At 44.8% G+C, this 14,697-nt stretch overlaps 11 non-coding genes across 11 annotated transcripts; all 11 read left to right on the top strand.

Annotated features, from left to right (window-relative positions):
- Positions 1–982: 982 nt before the first annotated feature.
- LOC141214007 (U2 spliceosomal RNA) lies at positions 983–1,173 on the top strand. The gene has a single exon (XR_012283338.1). It is a non-coding gene; the product is annotated as a U2 spliceosomal RNA (small nuclear RNA).
- A 1,115-nt stretch (positions 1,174–2,288) lies between these two features.
- Positions 2,289–2,479, top strand: LOC141213996 (U2 spliceosomal RNA). The gene has a single exon (XR_012283327.1). It is a non-coding gene; the product is annotated as a U2 spliceosomal RNA (small nuclear RNA).
- Positions 2,480–3,594: 1,115 nt separating this feature from the next.
- LOC141213983 (U2 spliceosomal RNA) lies at positions 3,595–3,785 on the top strand. The gene has a single exon (XR_012283313.1). It is a non-coding gene; the product is annotated as a U2 spliceosomal RNA (small nuclear RNA).
- Positions 3,786–4,900: 1,115 nt separating this feature from the next.
- LOC141213971 (U2 spliceosomal RNA) lies at positions 4,901–5,091 on the top strand. The gene has a single exon (XR_012283302.1). It is a non-coding gene; the product is annotated as a U2 spliceosomal RNA (small nuclear RNA).
- Positions 5,092–6,206: 1,115 nt separating this feature from the next.
- On the top strand, positions 6,207–6,397 carry LOC141213959 (U2 spliceosomal RNA). Its single transcript, XR_012283291.1, has one exon. It is a non-coding gene; the product is annotated as a U2 spliceosomal RNA (small nuclear RNA).
- A 1,115-nt stretch (positions 6,398–7,512) lies between these two features.
- Positions 7,513–7,703, top strand: LOC141213999 (U2 spliceosomal RNA). Its single transcript, XR_012283330.1, has one exon. It is a non-coding gene; the product is annotated as a U2 spliceosomal RNA (small nuclear RNA).
- Positions 7,704–8,818: 1,115 nt separating this feature from the next.
- On the top strand, positions 8,819–9,009 carry LOC141213948 (U2 spliceosomal RNA). Its single transcript, XR_012283280.1, has one exon. It is a non-coding gene; the product is annotated as a U2 spliceosomal RNA (small nuclear RNA).
- Positions 9,010–10,124: 1,115 nt separating this feature from the next.
- On the top strand, positions 10,125–10,315 carry LOC141213936 (U2 spliceosomal RNA). The gene has a single exon (XR_012283269.1). It is a non-coding gene; the product is annotated as a U2 spliceosomal RNA (small nuclear RNA).
- A 1,115-nt stretch (positions 10,316–11,430) lies between these two features.
- LOC141213925 (U2 spliceosomal RNA) lies at positions 11,431–11,621 on the top strand. The gene has a single exon (XR_012283258.1). It is a non-coding gene; the product is annotated as a U2 spliceosomal RNA (small nuclear RNA).
- A 1,115-nt stretch (positions 11,622–12,736) lies between these two features.
- Positions 12,737–12,927, top strand: LOC141213914 (U2 spliceosomal RNA). Its single transcript, XR_012283247.1, has one exon. It is a non-coding gene; the product is annotated as a U2 spliceosomal RNA (small nuclear RNA).
- A 1,118-nt stretch (positions 12,928–14,045) lies between these two features.
- On the top strand, positions 14,046–14,236 carry LOC141214031 (U2 spliceosomal RNA). Its single transcript, XR_012283362.1, has one exon. It is a non-coding gene; the product is annotated as a U2 spliceosomal RNA (small nuclear RNA).
- The last annotated feature ends 461 nt before the right edge of the window (positions 14,237–14,697 follow it).

The following is a 14,697-nucleotide window of genomic DNA, read 5'->3' as shown; positions in this document are numbered from 1 at the left end:
TGCAGAAGCCAGATTACAAGCTCATTTTGGTTCAACTTCAGCAACTGTGCATTGCATTGCCATGTAATGTGATGCAATGCTATCTTTCTAGCTCTCCCTTTTTACTTCCTTTTGGATAAACAGACATATTAGGCAAGCATTTTGGAGCTTTCACCTAAATAACTACAGGTGGTGAGATAAGCTGCACAATATAATTGACCTTTCAGTATATTGTTGCACACACACCATCTATTTAGCAAATGCCCTTGTTATCAACAGCAGCCTTTTAAACTCACCTGAGCTAACAGGTATGTGCGCTGGTTACTCTGCTGCGCTTAAAATTTCTTTTTTGGTTTGCTACAATGCCTTTTCTGAAACGTTGTCTCCTTCTGCTGGAACACTGACTTCTTTCATTTAATGCCTGCAGACTATAAAAGAGAACCCAACCCAAAAAGTTTGGTTGATTAGTCTGTGGCATTCTGTTAAACTGTTGCTTATGGCGGTCTCTGTGAGCTTCTCAGCGACATTCAGCCAGCCAGGTATCCTGCCTGCAGTAGATGGAATGTGGCAATGGAACGCTGGCTGCGCGTGTCATAATAGGCTCTGAGCCTTTATATACCTGTGCACAGCAGCAGCCACCTTCAGTCTGCTGCTGGACAGCCAGCAGCAGCAGCAGCAGGAGAGGTATGTAATCAGGAGCCCTCCTGCTAAGGGTAGACAGCTGCTCGTTCCACCCCACCCCCCGCCTTAATTGGTTCTCCTCCCTTCCAACGGTGTTGAGGCGGGTGGGAACAGCAGGGGGTGAAGGTGCTGTGTTTAAAGAGGTGGAGTTATGCAGATCTAAAACGCGTGGATTGCAGCAGCAGCAAGCCGAAAAGTGCAGGCATGTAAGGGATCTAGAGGTTGACAACATGTCTTCTTAACGGGAGTCCAGGAGCTCATCTCCACAAATGGACTTTTCAGGATCCTTGGGTGGCTCCGTAGTTTGAAACCAATTCTGGTTATCGCTTCTCGGCCTTTTGGCTAAGATCAAGTGTAGTATCTGTTCTTATCAGTTTAATATCTGATACGTCCCCTATCTGGGGACCATATATTAAATGGATTTTTAGAACAGGGAGATGGAAAAAGAGCTTGCTCTGTCCACTCCACGCATTGACCTGGTATTGCAGTATCTCCAGGACCGGTGCACCCCTTCTTTAATGCAGTTTCTAAAATCAGAAAGAATTGAATTCAATGTTTTTTGTTCATTTTGCTTGTTTGTCGGATTTTGGGATGGACTCTTTGGCTTTGCTTTTCTTCTCCTCATTGGATTTTTCATGTTCAAAGTTGCAGAAGCCAGATTACAAGCTCATTTTGGTTCAACTTCAGCAACTGTGCATTGCATTGCCATGTAATGTGATGCAATGCTATCTTTCTAGCTCTCCCTTTTTACTTCCTTTTGGATAAACAGACATATTAGGCAAGCATTTTGGAGCTTTCACCTAAATAACTACAGGTGGTGAGATAAGCTGCACAATATAATTGACCTTTCAGTATATTGTTGCACACACACCATCTATTTAGCAAATGCCCTTGTTATCAACAGCAGCCTTTTAAACTCACCTGAGCTAACAGGTATGTGCGCTGGTTACTCTGCTGCGCTTAAAATTTCTTTTTTGGTTTGCTACAATGCCTTTTCTGAAACGTTGTCTCCTTCTGCTGGAACACTGACTTCTTTCATTTAATGCCTGCAGACTATAAAAGAGAACCCAACCCAAAAAGTTTGGTTGATTAGTCTGTGGCATTCTGTTAAACTGTTGCTTATGGCGGTCTCTGTGAGCTTCTCAGCGACATTCAGCCAGCCAGGTATCCTGCCTGCAGTAGATGGAATGTGGCAATGGAACGCTGGCTGCGCGTGTCATAATAGGCTCTGAGCCTTTATATACCTGTGCACAGCAGCAGCCACCTTCAGTCTGCTGCTGGACAGCCAGCAGCAGCAGCAGCAGGAGAGGTATGTAATCAGGAGCCCTCCTGCTAAGGGTAGACAGCTGCTCGTTCCACCCCACCCCCCGCCTTAATTGGTTCTCCTCCCTTCCAACGGTGTTGAGGCGGGTGGGAACAGCAGGGGGTGAAGGTGCTGTGTTTAAAGAGGTGGAGTTATGCAGATCTAAAACGCGTGGATTGCAGCAGCAGCAAGCCGAAAAGTGCAGGCATGTAAGGGATCTAGAGGTTGACAACATGTCTTCTTAACGGGAGTCCAGGAGCTCATCTCCACAAATGGACTTTTCAGGATCCTTGGGTGGCTCCGTAGTTTGAAACCAATTCTGGTTATCGCTTCTCGGCCTTTTGGCTAAGATCAAGTGTAGTATCTGTTCTTATCAGTTTAATATCTGATACGTCCCCTATCTGGGGACCATATATTAAATGGATTTTTAGAACAGGGAGATGGAAAAAGAGCTTGCTCTGTCCACTCCACGCATTGACCTGGTATTGCAGTATCTCCAGGACCGGTGCACCCCTTCTTTAATGCAGTTTCTAAAATCAGAAAGAATTGAATTCAATGTTTTTTGTTCATTTTGCTTGTTTGTCGGATTTTGGGATGGACTCTTTGGCTTTGCTTTTCTTCTCCTCATTGGATTTTTCATGTTCAAAGTTGCAGAAGCCAGATTACAAGCTCATTTTGGTTCAACTTCAGCAACTGTGCATTGCATTGCCATGTAATGTGATGCAATGCTATCTTTCTAGCTCTCCCTTTTTACTTCCTTTTGGATAAACAGACATATTAGGCAAGCATTTTGGAGCTTTCACCTAAATAACTACAGGTGGTGAGATAAGCTGCACAATATAATTGACCTTTCAGTATATTGTTGCACACACACCATCTATTTAGCAAATGCCCTTGTTATCAACAGCAGCCTTTTAAACTCACCTGAGCTAACAGGTATGTGCGCTGGTTACTCTGCTGCGCTTAAAATTTCTTTTTTGGTTTGCTACAATGCCTTTTCTGAAACGTTGTCTCCTTCTGCTGGAACACTGACTTCTTTCATTTAATGCCTGCAGACTATAAAAGAGAACCCAACCCAAAAAGTTTGGTTGATTAGTCTGTGGCATTCTGTTAAACTGTTGCTTATGGCGGTCTCTGTGAGCTTCTCAGCGACATTCAGCCAGCCAGGTATCCTGCCTGCAGTAGATGGAATGTGGCAATGGAACGCTGGCTGCGCGTGTCATAATAGGCTCTGAGCCTTTATATACCTGTGCACAGCAGCAGCCACCTTCAGTCTGCTGCTGGACAGCCAGCAGCAGCAGCAGCAGGAGAGGTATGTAATCAGGAGCCCTCCTGCTAAGGGTAGACAGCTGCTCGTTCCACCCCACCCCCCGCCTTAATTGGTTCTCCTCCCTTCCAACGGTGTTGAGGCGGGTGGGAACAGCAGGGGGTGAAGGTGCTGTGTTTAAAGAGGTGGAGTTATGCAGATCTAAAACGCGTGGATTGCAGCAGCAGCAAGCCGAAAAGTGCAGGCATGTAAGGGATCTAGAGGTTGACAACATGTCTTCTTAACGGGAGTCCAGGAGCTCATCTCCACAAATGGACTTTTCAGGATCCTTGGGTGGCTCCGTAGTTTGAAACCAATTCTGGTTATCGCTTCTCGGCCTTTTGGCTAAGATCAAGTGTAGTATCTGTTCTTATCAGTTTAATATCTGATACGTCCCCTATCTGGGGACCATATATTAAATGGATTTTTAGAACAGGGAGATGGAAAAAGAGCTTGCTCTGTCCACTCCACGCATTGACCTGGTATTGCAGTATCTCCAGGACCGGTGCACCCCTTCTTTAATGCAGTTTCTAAAATCAGAAAGAATTGAATTCAATGTTTTTTGTTCATTTTGCTTGTTTGTCGGATTTTGGGATGGACTCTTTGGCTTTGCTTTTCTTCTCCTCATTGGATTTTTCATGTTCAAAGTTGCAGAAGCCAGATTACAAGCTCATTTTGGTTCAACTTCAGCAACTGTGCATTGCATTGCCATGTAATGTGATGCAATGCTATCTTTCTAGCTCTCCCTTTTTACTTCCTTTTGGATAAACAGACATATTAGGCAAGCATTTTGGAGCTTTCACCTAAATAACTACAGGTGGTGAGATAAGCTGCACAATATAATTGACCTTTCAGTATATTGTTGCACACACACCATCTATTTAGCAAATGCCCTTGTTATCAACAGCAGCCTTTTAAACTCACCTGAGCTAACAGGTATGTGCGCTGGTTACTCTGCTGCGCTTAAAATTTCTTTTTTGGTTTGCTACAATGCCTTTTCTGAAACGTTGTCTCCTTCTGCTGGAACACTGACTTCTTTCATTTAATGCCTGCAGACTATAAAAGAGAACCCAACCCAAAAAGTTTGGTTGATTAGTCTGTGGCATTCTGTTAAACTGTTGCTTATGGCGGTCTCTGTGAGCTTCTCAGCGACATTCAGCCAGCCAGGTATCCTGCCTGCAGTAGATGGAATGTGGCAATGGAACGCTGGCTGCGCGTGTCATAATAGGCTCTGAGCCTTTATATACCTGTGCACAGCAGCAGCCACCTTCAGTCTGCTGCTGGACAGCCAGCAGCAGCAGCAGCAGGAGAGGTATGTAATCAGGAGCCCTCCTGCTAAGGGTAGACAGCTGCTCGTTCCACCCCACCCCCCGCCTTAATTGGTTCTCCTCCCTTCCAACGGTGTTGAGGCGGGTGGGAACAGCAGGGGGTGAAGGTGCTGTATTTAAAGAGGTGGAGTTATGCAGATCTAAAACGCGTGGATTGCAGCAGCAGCAAGCCGAAAAGTGCAGGCATGTAAGGGATCTAGAGGTTGACAACATGTCTTCTTAACGGGAGTCCAGGAGCTCATCTCCACAAATGGACTTTTCAGGATCCTTGGGTGGCTCCGTAGTTTGAAACCAATTCTGGTTATCGCTTCTCGGCCTTTTGGCTAAGATCAAGTGTAGTATCTGTTCTTATCAGTTTAATATCTGATACGTCCCCTATCTGGGGACCATATATTAAATGGATTTTTAGAACAGGGAGATGGAAAAAGAGCTTGCTCTGTCCACTCCACGCATTGACCTGGTATTGCAGTATCTCCAGGACCGGTGCACCCCTTCTTTAATGCAGTTTCTAAAATCAGAAAGAATTGAATTCAATGTTTTTTGTTCATTTTGCTTGTTTGTCGGATTTTGGGATGGACTCTTTGGCTTTGCTTTTCTTCTCCTCATTGGATTTTTCATGTTCAAAGTTGCAGAAGCCAGATTACAAGCTCATTTTGGTTCAACTTCAGCAACTGTGCATTGCATTGCCATGTAATGTGATGCAATGCTATCTTTCTAGCTCTCCCTTTTTACTTCCTTTTGGATAAACAGACATATTAGGCAAGCATTTTGGAGCTTTCACCTAAATAACTACAGGTGGTGAGATAAGCTGCACAATATAATTGACCTTTCAGTATATTGTTGCACACACACCATCTATTTAGCAAATGCCCTTGTTATCAACAGCAGCCTTTTAAACTCACCTGAGCTAACAGGTATGTGCGCTGGTTACTCTGCTGCGCTTAAAATTTCTTTTTTGGTTTGCTACAATGCCTTTTCTGAAACGTTGTCTCCTTCTGCTGGAACACTGACTTCTTTCATTTAATGCCTGCAGACTATAAAAGAGAACCCAACCCAAAAAGTTTGGTTGATTAGTCTGTGGCATTCTGTTAAACTGTTGCTTATGGCGGTCTCTGTGAGCTTCTCAGCGACATTCAGCCAGCCAGGTATCCTGCCTGCAGTAGATGGAATGTGGCAATGGAACGCTGGCTGCGCGTGTCATAATAGGCTCTGAGCCTTTATATACCTGTGCACAGCAGCAGCCACCTTCAGTCTGCTGCTGGACAGCCAGCAGCAGCAGCAGTAGGAGAGGTATGTAATCAGGAGCCCTCCTGCTAAGGGTAGACAGCTGCTCGTTCCACCCCACCCCCCGCCTTAATTGGTTCTCCTCCCTTCCAACGGTGTTGAGGCGGGTGGGAACAGCAGGGGGTGAAGGTGCTGTGTTTAAAGAGGTGGAGTTATGCAGATCTAAAACGCGTGGATTGCAGCAGCAGCAAGCCGAAAAGTGCAGGCATGTAAGGGATCTAGAGGTTGACAACATGTCTTCTTAACGGGAGTCCAGGAGCTCATCTCCACAAATGGACTTTTCAGGATCCTTGGGTGGCTCCGTAGTTTGAAACCAATTCTGGTTATCGCTTCTCGGCCTTTTGGCTAAGATCAAGTGTAGTATCTGTTCTTATCAGTTTAATATCTGATACGTCCCCTATCTGGGGACCATATATTAAATGGATTTTTAGAACAGGGAGATGGAAAAAGAGCTTGCTCTGTCCACTCCACGCATTGACCTGGTATTGCAGTATCTCCAGGACCGGTGCACCCCTTCTTTAATGCAGTTTCTAAAATCAGAAAGAATTGAATTCAATGTTTTTTGTTCATTTTGCTTGTTTGTCGGATTTTGGGATGGACTCTTTGGGTTTGCTTTTCTTCTCCTCATTGGATTTTTCATGTTCAAAGTTGCAGAAGCCAGATTACAAGCTCATTTTGGTTCAACTTCAGCAACTGTGCATTGCATTGCCATGTAATGTGATGCAATGCTATCTTTCTAGCTCTCCCTTTTTACTTCCTTTTGGATAAACAGACATATTAGGCAAGCATTTTGGAGCTTTCACCTAAATAACTACAGGTGGTGAGATAAGCTGCACAATATAATTGACCTTTCAGTATATTGTTGCACACACACCATCTATTTAGCAAATGCCCTTGTTATCAACAGCAGCCTTTTAAACTCACCTGAGCTAACAGGTATGTGCGCTGGTTACTCTGCTGCGCTTAAAATTTCTTTTTTGGTTTGCTACAATGCCTTTTCTGAAACGTTGTCTCCTTCTGCTGGAACACTGACTTCTTTCATTTAATGCCTGCAGACTATAAAAGAGAACCCAACCCAAAAAGTTTGGTTGATTAGTCTGTGGCATTCTGTTAAACTGTTGCTTATGGCGGTCTCTGTGAGCTTCTCAGCGACATTCAGCCAGCCAGGTATCCTGCCTGCAGTAGATGGAATGTGGCAATGGAACGCTGGCTGCGCGTGTCATAATAGGCTCTGAGCCTTTATATACCTGTGCACAGCAGCAGCCACCTTCAGTCTGCTGCTGGACAGCCAGCAGCAGCAGCAGCAGGAGAGGTATGTAATCAGGAGCCCTCCTGCTAAGGGTAGACAGCTGCTCGTTCCACCCCACCCCCCGCCTTAATTGGTTCTCCTCCCTTCCAACGGTGTTGAGGCGGGTGGGAACAGCAGGGGGTGAAGGTGCTGTGTTTAAAGAGGTGGAGTTATGCAGATCTAAAACGCGTGGATTGCAGCAGCAGCAAGCCGAAAAGTGCAGGCATGTAAGGGATCTAGAGGTTGACAACATGTCTTCTTAACGGGAGTCCAGGAGCTCATCTCCACAAATGGACTTTTCAGGATCCTTGGGTGGCTCCGTAGTTTGAAACCAATTCTGGTTATCGCTTCTCAGCCTTTTGGCTAAGATCAAGTGTAGTATCTGTTCTTATCAGTTTAATATCTGATACGTCCCCTATCTGGGGACCATATATTAAATGGATTTTTAGAACAGGGAGATGGAAAAAGAGCTTGCTCTGTCCACTCCACGCATTGACCTGGTATTGCAGTATCTCCAGGACCGGTGCACCCCTTCTTTAATGCAGTTTCTAAAATCAGAAAGAATTGAATTCAATGTTTTTTGTTCATTTTGCTTGTTTGTCGGATTTTGGGATGGACTCTTTGGCTTTGCTTTTCTTCTCCTCATTGGATTTTTCATGTTCAAAGTTGCAGAAGCCAGATTACAAGCTCATTTTGGTTCAACTTCAGCAACTGTGCATTGCATTGCCATGTAATGTGATGCAATGCTATCTTTCTAGCTCTCCCTTTTTACTTCCTTTTGGATAAACAGACATATTAGGCAAGCATTTTGGAGCTTTCACCTAAATAACTACAGGTGGTGAGATAAGCTGCACAATATAATTGACCTTTCAGTATATTGTTGCACACACACCATCTATTTAGCAAATGCCCTTGTTATCAACAGCAGCCTTTTAAACTCACCTGAGCTAACAGGTATGTGCGCTGGTTACTCTGCTGCGCTTAAAATTTCTTTTTTGGTTTGCTACAATGCCTTTTCTGAAACGTTGTCTCCTTCTGCTGGAACACTGACTTCTTTCATTTAATGCCTGCAGACTATAAAAGAGAACCCAACCCAAAAAGTTTGGTTGATTAGTCTGTGGCATTCTGTTAAACTGTTGCTTATGGCGGTCTCTGTGAGCTTCTCAGCGACATTCAGCCAGCCAGGTATCCTGCCTGCAGTAGATGGAATGTGGCAATGGAACGCTGGCTGCGCGTGTCATAATAGGCTCTGAGCCTTTATATACCTGTGCACAGCAGCAGCCACCTTCAGTCTGCTGCTGGACAGCCAGCAGCAGCAGCAGTAGGAGAGGTATGTAATCAGGAGCCCTCCTGCTAAGGGTAGACAGCTGCTCGTTCCACCCCACCCCCCGCCTTAATTGGTTCTCCTCCCTTCCAACGGTGTTGAGGCGGGTGGGAACAGCAGGGGGTGAAGGTGCTGTGTTTAAAGAGGTGGAGTTATGCAGATCTAAAACGCGTGGATTGCAGCAGCAGCAAGCCGAAAAGTGCAGGCATGTAAGGGATCTAGAGGTTGACAACATGTCTTCTTAACGGGAGTCCAGGAGCTCATCTCCACAAATGGACTTTTCAGGATCCTTGGGTGGCTCCGTAGTTTGAAACCAATTCTGGTTATCGCTTCTCGGCCTTTTGGCTAAGATCAAGTGTAGTATCTGTTCTTATCAGTTTAATATCTGATACGTCCCCTATCTGGGGACCATATATTAAATGGATTTTTAGAACAGGGAGATGGAAAAAGAGCTTGCTCTGTCCACTCCACGCATTGACCTGGTATTGCAGTATCTCCAGGACCGGTGCACCCCTTCTTTAATGCAGTTTCTAAAATCAGAAAGAATTGAATTCAATGTTTTTTGTTCATTTTGCTTGTTTGTCGGATTTTGGGATGGACTCTTTGGCTTTGCTTTTCTTCTCCTCATTGGATTTTTCATGTTCAAAGTTGCAGAAGCCAGATTACAAGCTCATTTTGGTTCAACTTCAGCAACTGTGCATTGCATTGCCATGTAATGTGATGCAATGCTATCTTTCTAGCTCTCCCTTTTTACTTCCTTTTGGATAAACAGACATATTAGGCAAGCATTTTGGAGCTTTCACCTAAATAACTACAGGTGGTGAGATAAGCTGCACAATATAATTGACCTTTCAGTATATTGTTGCACACACACCATCTATTTAGCAAATGCCCTTGTTATCAACAGCAGCCTTTTAAACTCACCTGAGCTAACAGGTATGTGCGCTGGTTACTCTGCTGCGCTTAAAATTTCTTTTTTGGTTTGCTACAATGCCTTTTCTGAAACGTTGTCTCCTTCTGCTGGAACACTGACTTCTTTCATTTAATGCCTGCAGACTATAAAAGAGAACCCAACCCAAAAAGTTTGGTTGATTAGTCTGTGGCATTCTGTTAAACTGTTGCTTATGGCGGTCTCTGTGAGCTTCTCAGCGACATTCAGCCAGCCAGGTATCCTGCCTGCAGTAGATGGAATGTGGCAATGGAACGCTGGCTGCGCGTGTCATAATAGGCTCTGAGCCTTTATATACCTGTGCACAGCAGCAGCCACCTTCAGTCTGCTGCTGGACAGCCAGCAGCAGCAGCAGCAGGAGAGGTATGTAATCAGGAGCCCTCCTGCTAAGGGTAGACAGCTGCTCGTTCCACCCCACCCCCCGCCTTAATTGGTTCTCCTCCCTTCCAACGGTGTTGAGGCGGGTGGGAACAGCAGGGGGTGAAGGTGCTGTGTTTAAAGAGGTGGAGTTATGCAGATCTAAAACGCGTGGATTGCAGCAGCAGCAAGCCGAAAAGTGCAGGCATGTAAGGGATCTAGAGGTTGACAACATGTCTTCTTAACGGGAGTCCAGGAGCTCATCTCCACAAATGGACTTTTCAGGATCCTTGGGTGGCTCCGTAGTTTGAAACCAATTCTGGTTATCGCTTCTCGGCCTTTTGGCTAAGATCAAGTGTAGTATCTGTTCTTATCAGTTTAATATCTGATACGTCCCCTATCTGGGGACCATATATTAAATGGATTTTTAGAACAGGGAGATGGAAAAAGAGCTTGCTCTGTCCACTCCACGCATTGACCTGGTATTGCAGTATCTCCAGGACCGGTGCACCCCTTCTTTAATGCAGTTTCTAAAATCAGAAAGAATTGAATTCAATGTTTTTTGTTCATTTTGCTTGTTTGTCGGATTTTGGGATGGACTCTTTGGCTTTGCTTTTCTTCTCCTCATTGGATTTTTCATGTTCAAAGTTGCAGAAGCCAGATTACAAGCTCATTTTGGTTCAACTTCAGCAACTGTGCATTGCATTGCCATGTAATGTGATGCAATGCTATCTTTCTAGCTCTCCCTTTTTACTTCCTTTTGGATAAACAGACATATTAGGCAAGCATTTTGGAGCTTTCACCTAAATAACTACAGGTGGTGAGATAAGCTGCACAATATAATTGACCTTTCAGTATATTGTTGCACACACACCATCTATTTAGCAAATGCCCTTGTTATCAACAGCAGCCTTTTAAACTCACCTGAGCTAACAGGTATGTGCGCTGGTTACTCTGCTGCGCTTAAAATTTCTTTTTTGGTTTGCTACAATGCCTTTTCTGAAACGTTGTCTACTTCTGCTGGAACACTGACTTCTTTCATTTAATGCCTGCAGACTATAAAAGAGAACCCAACCCAAAAAGTTTGGTTGATTAGTCTGTGGCATTCTGTTAAACTGTTGCTTATGGCGGTCTCTGTGAGCTTCTCAGCGACATTCAGCCAGCCAGGTATCCTGCCTGCAGTAGATGGAATGTGGCAATGGAACGCTGGCTGCGCGTGTCATAATAGGCTCTGAGCCTTTATATACCTGTGCACAGCAGCAGCCACCTTCAGTCTGCTGCTGGACAGCCAGCAGCAGCAGCAGCAGGAGAGGTATGTAATCAGGAGCCCTCCTGCTAAGGGTAGACAGCTGCTCGTTCCACCCCACCCCCCGCCTTAATTGGTTCTCCTCCCTTCCAACGGTGTTGAGGCGGGTGGGAACAGCAGGGGGTGAAGGTGCTGTGTTTAAAGAGGTGGAGTTATGCAGATCTAAAACGCGTGGATTGCAGCAGCAGCAAGCCGAAAAGTGCAGGCATGTAAGGGATCTAGAGGTTGACAACATGTCTTCTTAACGGGAGTCCAGGAGCTCATCTCCACAAATGGACTTTTCAGGATCCTTGGGTGGCTCCGTAGTTTGAAACCAATTCTGGTTATCGCTTCTCGGCCTTTTGGCTAAGATCAAGTGTAGTATCTGTTCTTATCAGTTTAATATCTGATACGTCCCCTATCTGGGGACCATATATTAAATGGATTTTTAGAACAGGGAGATGGAAAAAGAGCTTGCTCTGTCCACTCCACGCATTGACCTGGTATTGCAGTATCTCCAGGACCGGTGCACCCCTTCTTTAATGCAGTTTCTAAAATCAGAAAGAATTGAATTCAATGTTTTTTGTTCATTTTGCTTGTTTGTCGGATTTTGGGATGGACTCTTTGGCTTTGCTTTTCTTCTCCTCATTGGATTTTTCATGTTCAAAGTTGCAGAAGCCAGATTACAAGCTCATTTTGGTTCAACTTCAGCAACTGTGCATTGCATTGCCATGTAATGTGATGCAATGCTATCTTTCTAGCTCTCCCTTTTTACTTCCTTTTGGATAAACAGACATATTAGGCAAGCATTTTGGAGCTTTCACCTAAATAACTACAGGTGGTGAGATAAGCTGCACAATATAATTGACCTTTCAGTATATTGTTGCACACACACCATCTATTTAGCAAATGCCCTTGTTATCAACAGCAGCCTTTTAAACTCACCTGAGCTAACAGGTATGTGCGCTGGTTACTCTGCTGCACTTAAAATTTCTTTTTTGGTTTGCTACAATGCCTTTTCTGAAACGTTGTCTCCTTCTGCTGGAACACTGACTTCTTTCATTTAATGCCTGCAGACTATAAAAGAGAACCCAACCCAAAAAGTTTGGTTGATTAGTCTGTGGCATTCTGTTAAACTGTTGCTTATGGCGGTCTCTGTGAGCTTCTCAGCGACATTCAGCCAGCCAGGTATCCTGCCTGCAGTAGATGGAATGTGGCAATGGAACGCTGGCTGCGCGTGTCATAATAGGCTCTGAGCCTTTATATACCTGTGCACAGCAGCAGCCACCTTCAGTCTGCTGCTGGACAGCCAGCAGCAGCAGCAGCAGGAGAGGTATGTAATCAGGAGCCCTCCTGCTAAGGGTAGACAGCTGCTCGTTCCACCCCACCCCCCGCCTTAATTGGTTCTCCTCCCTTCCAACGGTGTTGAGGCGGGTGGGAACAGCAGGGGGTGAAGGTGCTGTGTTTAAAGAGGTGGAGTTATGCAGATCTAAAACGCGTGGATTGCAGCAGCAGCAAGCCGAAAAGTGCAGGCATGTAAGGGATCTAGAGGTTGACAACATGTCTTCTTAACGGGAGTCCAGGAGCTCATCTCCACAAATGGACTTTTCAGGATCCTTGGGTGGCTCCGTAGTTTGAAACCAATTCTGGTTATCGCTTCTCGGCCTTTTGGCTAAGATCAAGTGTAGTATCTGTTCTTATCAGTTTAATATCTGATACGTCCCCTATCTGGGGACCATATATTAAATGGATTTTTAGAACAGGGAGATGGAAAAAGAGCTTGCTCTGTCCACTCCACGCATTGACCTGGTATTGCAGTATCTCCAGGACCGGTGCACCCCTTCTTTAATGCAGTTTCTAAAATCAGAAAGAATTGAATTCAATGTTTTTTGTTCATTTTGCTTGTTTGTCGGATTTTGGGATGGACTCTTTGGCTTTGCTTTTCTTCTCCTCATTGGATTTTTCATGTTCAAAGTTGCAGAAGCCAGATTACAAGCTCATTTTGGTTCAACTTCAGCAACTGTGCATTGCATTGCCATGTAATGTGATGCAATGCTATCTTTCTAGCTCTCCCTTTTTACTTCCTTTTGGATAAACAGACATATTAGGCAAGCATTTTGGAGCTTTCACCTAAATAACTACAGGTGGTGAGATAAGCTGCACAATATAATTGACCTTTCAGTATATTGTTGCACACACACCATCTATTTAGCAAATGCCCTTGTTATCAACAGCAGCCTTTTAAACTCACCTGAGCTAACAGGTATGTGCGCTGGTTACTCTGCTGCGCTTAAAATTTCTTTTTTGGTTTGCTACAATGCCTTTTCTGAAACGTTGTCTCCTTCTGCTGGAACACTGACTTCTTTCATTTAATGCCTGCAGACTATAAAAGAGAACCCAACCCAAAAAGTTTGGTTGATTAGTCTGTGGCATTCTGTTAAACTGTTGCTTATGGCGGTCTCTGTGAGCTTCTCAGCGACATTCAGCCAGCCAGGTATCCTGCCTGCAGTAGATGGAATGTGGCAATGGAACGCTGGCTGCGCGTGTCATAATAGGCTCTGAGCCTTTATATACCTGTGCACAGCAGCAGCCACCTTCAGTCTGCTGCTGGACAGCCAGCAGCAGCAGCAGCAGCAGGAGAGGTATGTAATCAGGAGCCCTCCTGCTAAGGGTAGACAGCTGCTCGTTCCACCCCACCCCCCGCCTTAATTGGTTCTCCTCCCTTCCAACGGTGTTGAGGCGGGTGGGAACAGCAGGGGGTGAAGGTGCTGTGTTTAAAGAGGTGGAGTTATGCAGACCTAAAACGCGTGGATTGCAGCAGCAGCAAGCCGAAAAGTGCAGGCATGTAAGGGATCTAGAGGTTGACAACATGTCTTCTTAACGGGAGTCCAGGAGCTCATCTCCACAAATGGACTTTTCAGGATCCTTGGGTGGCTCCGTAGTTTGAAACCAATTCTGGTTATCGCTTCTCGGCCTTTTGGCTAAGATCAAGCGTAGTATCTGTTCTTATCAGTTTAATATCTGATACGTCCCCTATCTGGGGACCATATATTAAATGGATTTTTAGAACAGGGAGATGGAAAAAGAGCTTGCTCTGTCCACTCCACGCATTGACCTGGTATTGCAGTATCTCCAGGACCGGTGCACCCCTTCTTTAATGCAGTTTCTAAAATCAGAAAGAATTGAATTCAATGTTTTTTGTTCATTTTGCTTGTTTGTCGGATTTTGGGATGGACTCTTTGGCTTTGCTTTTCTTCTCCTCATTGGATTTTTCATGTTCAAAGTTGCAGAAGCCAGATTACAAGCTCATTTTGGTTCAACTTCAGCAACTGTGCATTGCATTGCCATGTAATGTGATGCAATGCTATCTTTCTAGCTCTCCCTTTTTACTTCCTTTTGGATAAACAGACATATTAGGCAAGCATTTTGGAGCTTTCACCTAAATAACTACAGGTGGTGAGATAAGCTGCACAATATAATTGACCTTTCAGTATATTGTTGCACACACACCATCTATTTAGCAAATGCCCTTGTTATCAACAGCAGCCTTTTAAACTCACCTGAGCTAACAGGTATGTGCGCTGGTTACTCTGCTGCGCTTAAAATTTCTTTT

Source organism: Phyllobates terribilis, unplaced genomic scaffold, assembly GCF_046119375.1.
Source record: "Phyllobates terribilis strain yellow unplaced genomic scaffold, ASM4611937v1 Scaffold_213__1_contigs__length_3403324, whole genome shotgun sequence".
NCBI lineage: Eukaryota > Metazoa > Chordata > Amphibia > Anura > Dendrobatidae > Phyllobates > Phyllobates terribilis.
The sequence above is the reverse complement of the archived record's forward strand: the minus strand, read 5'-3'. Positions and strand labels throughout refer to the sequence as shown.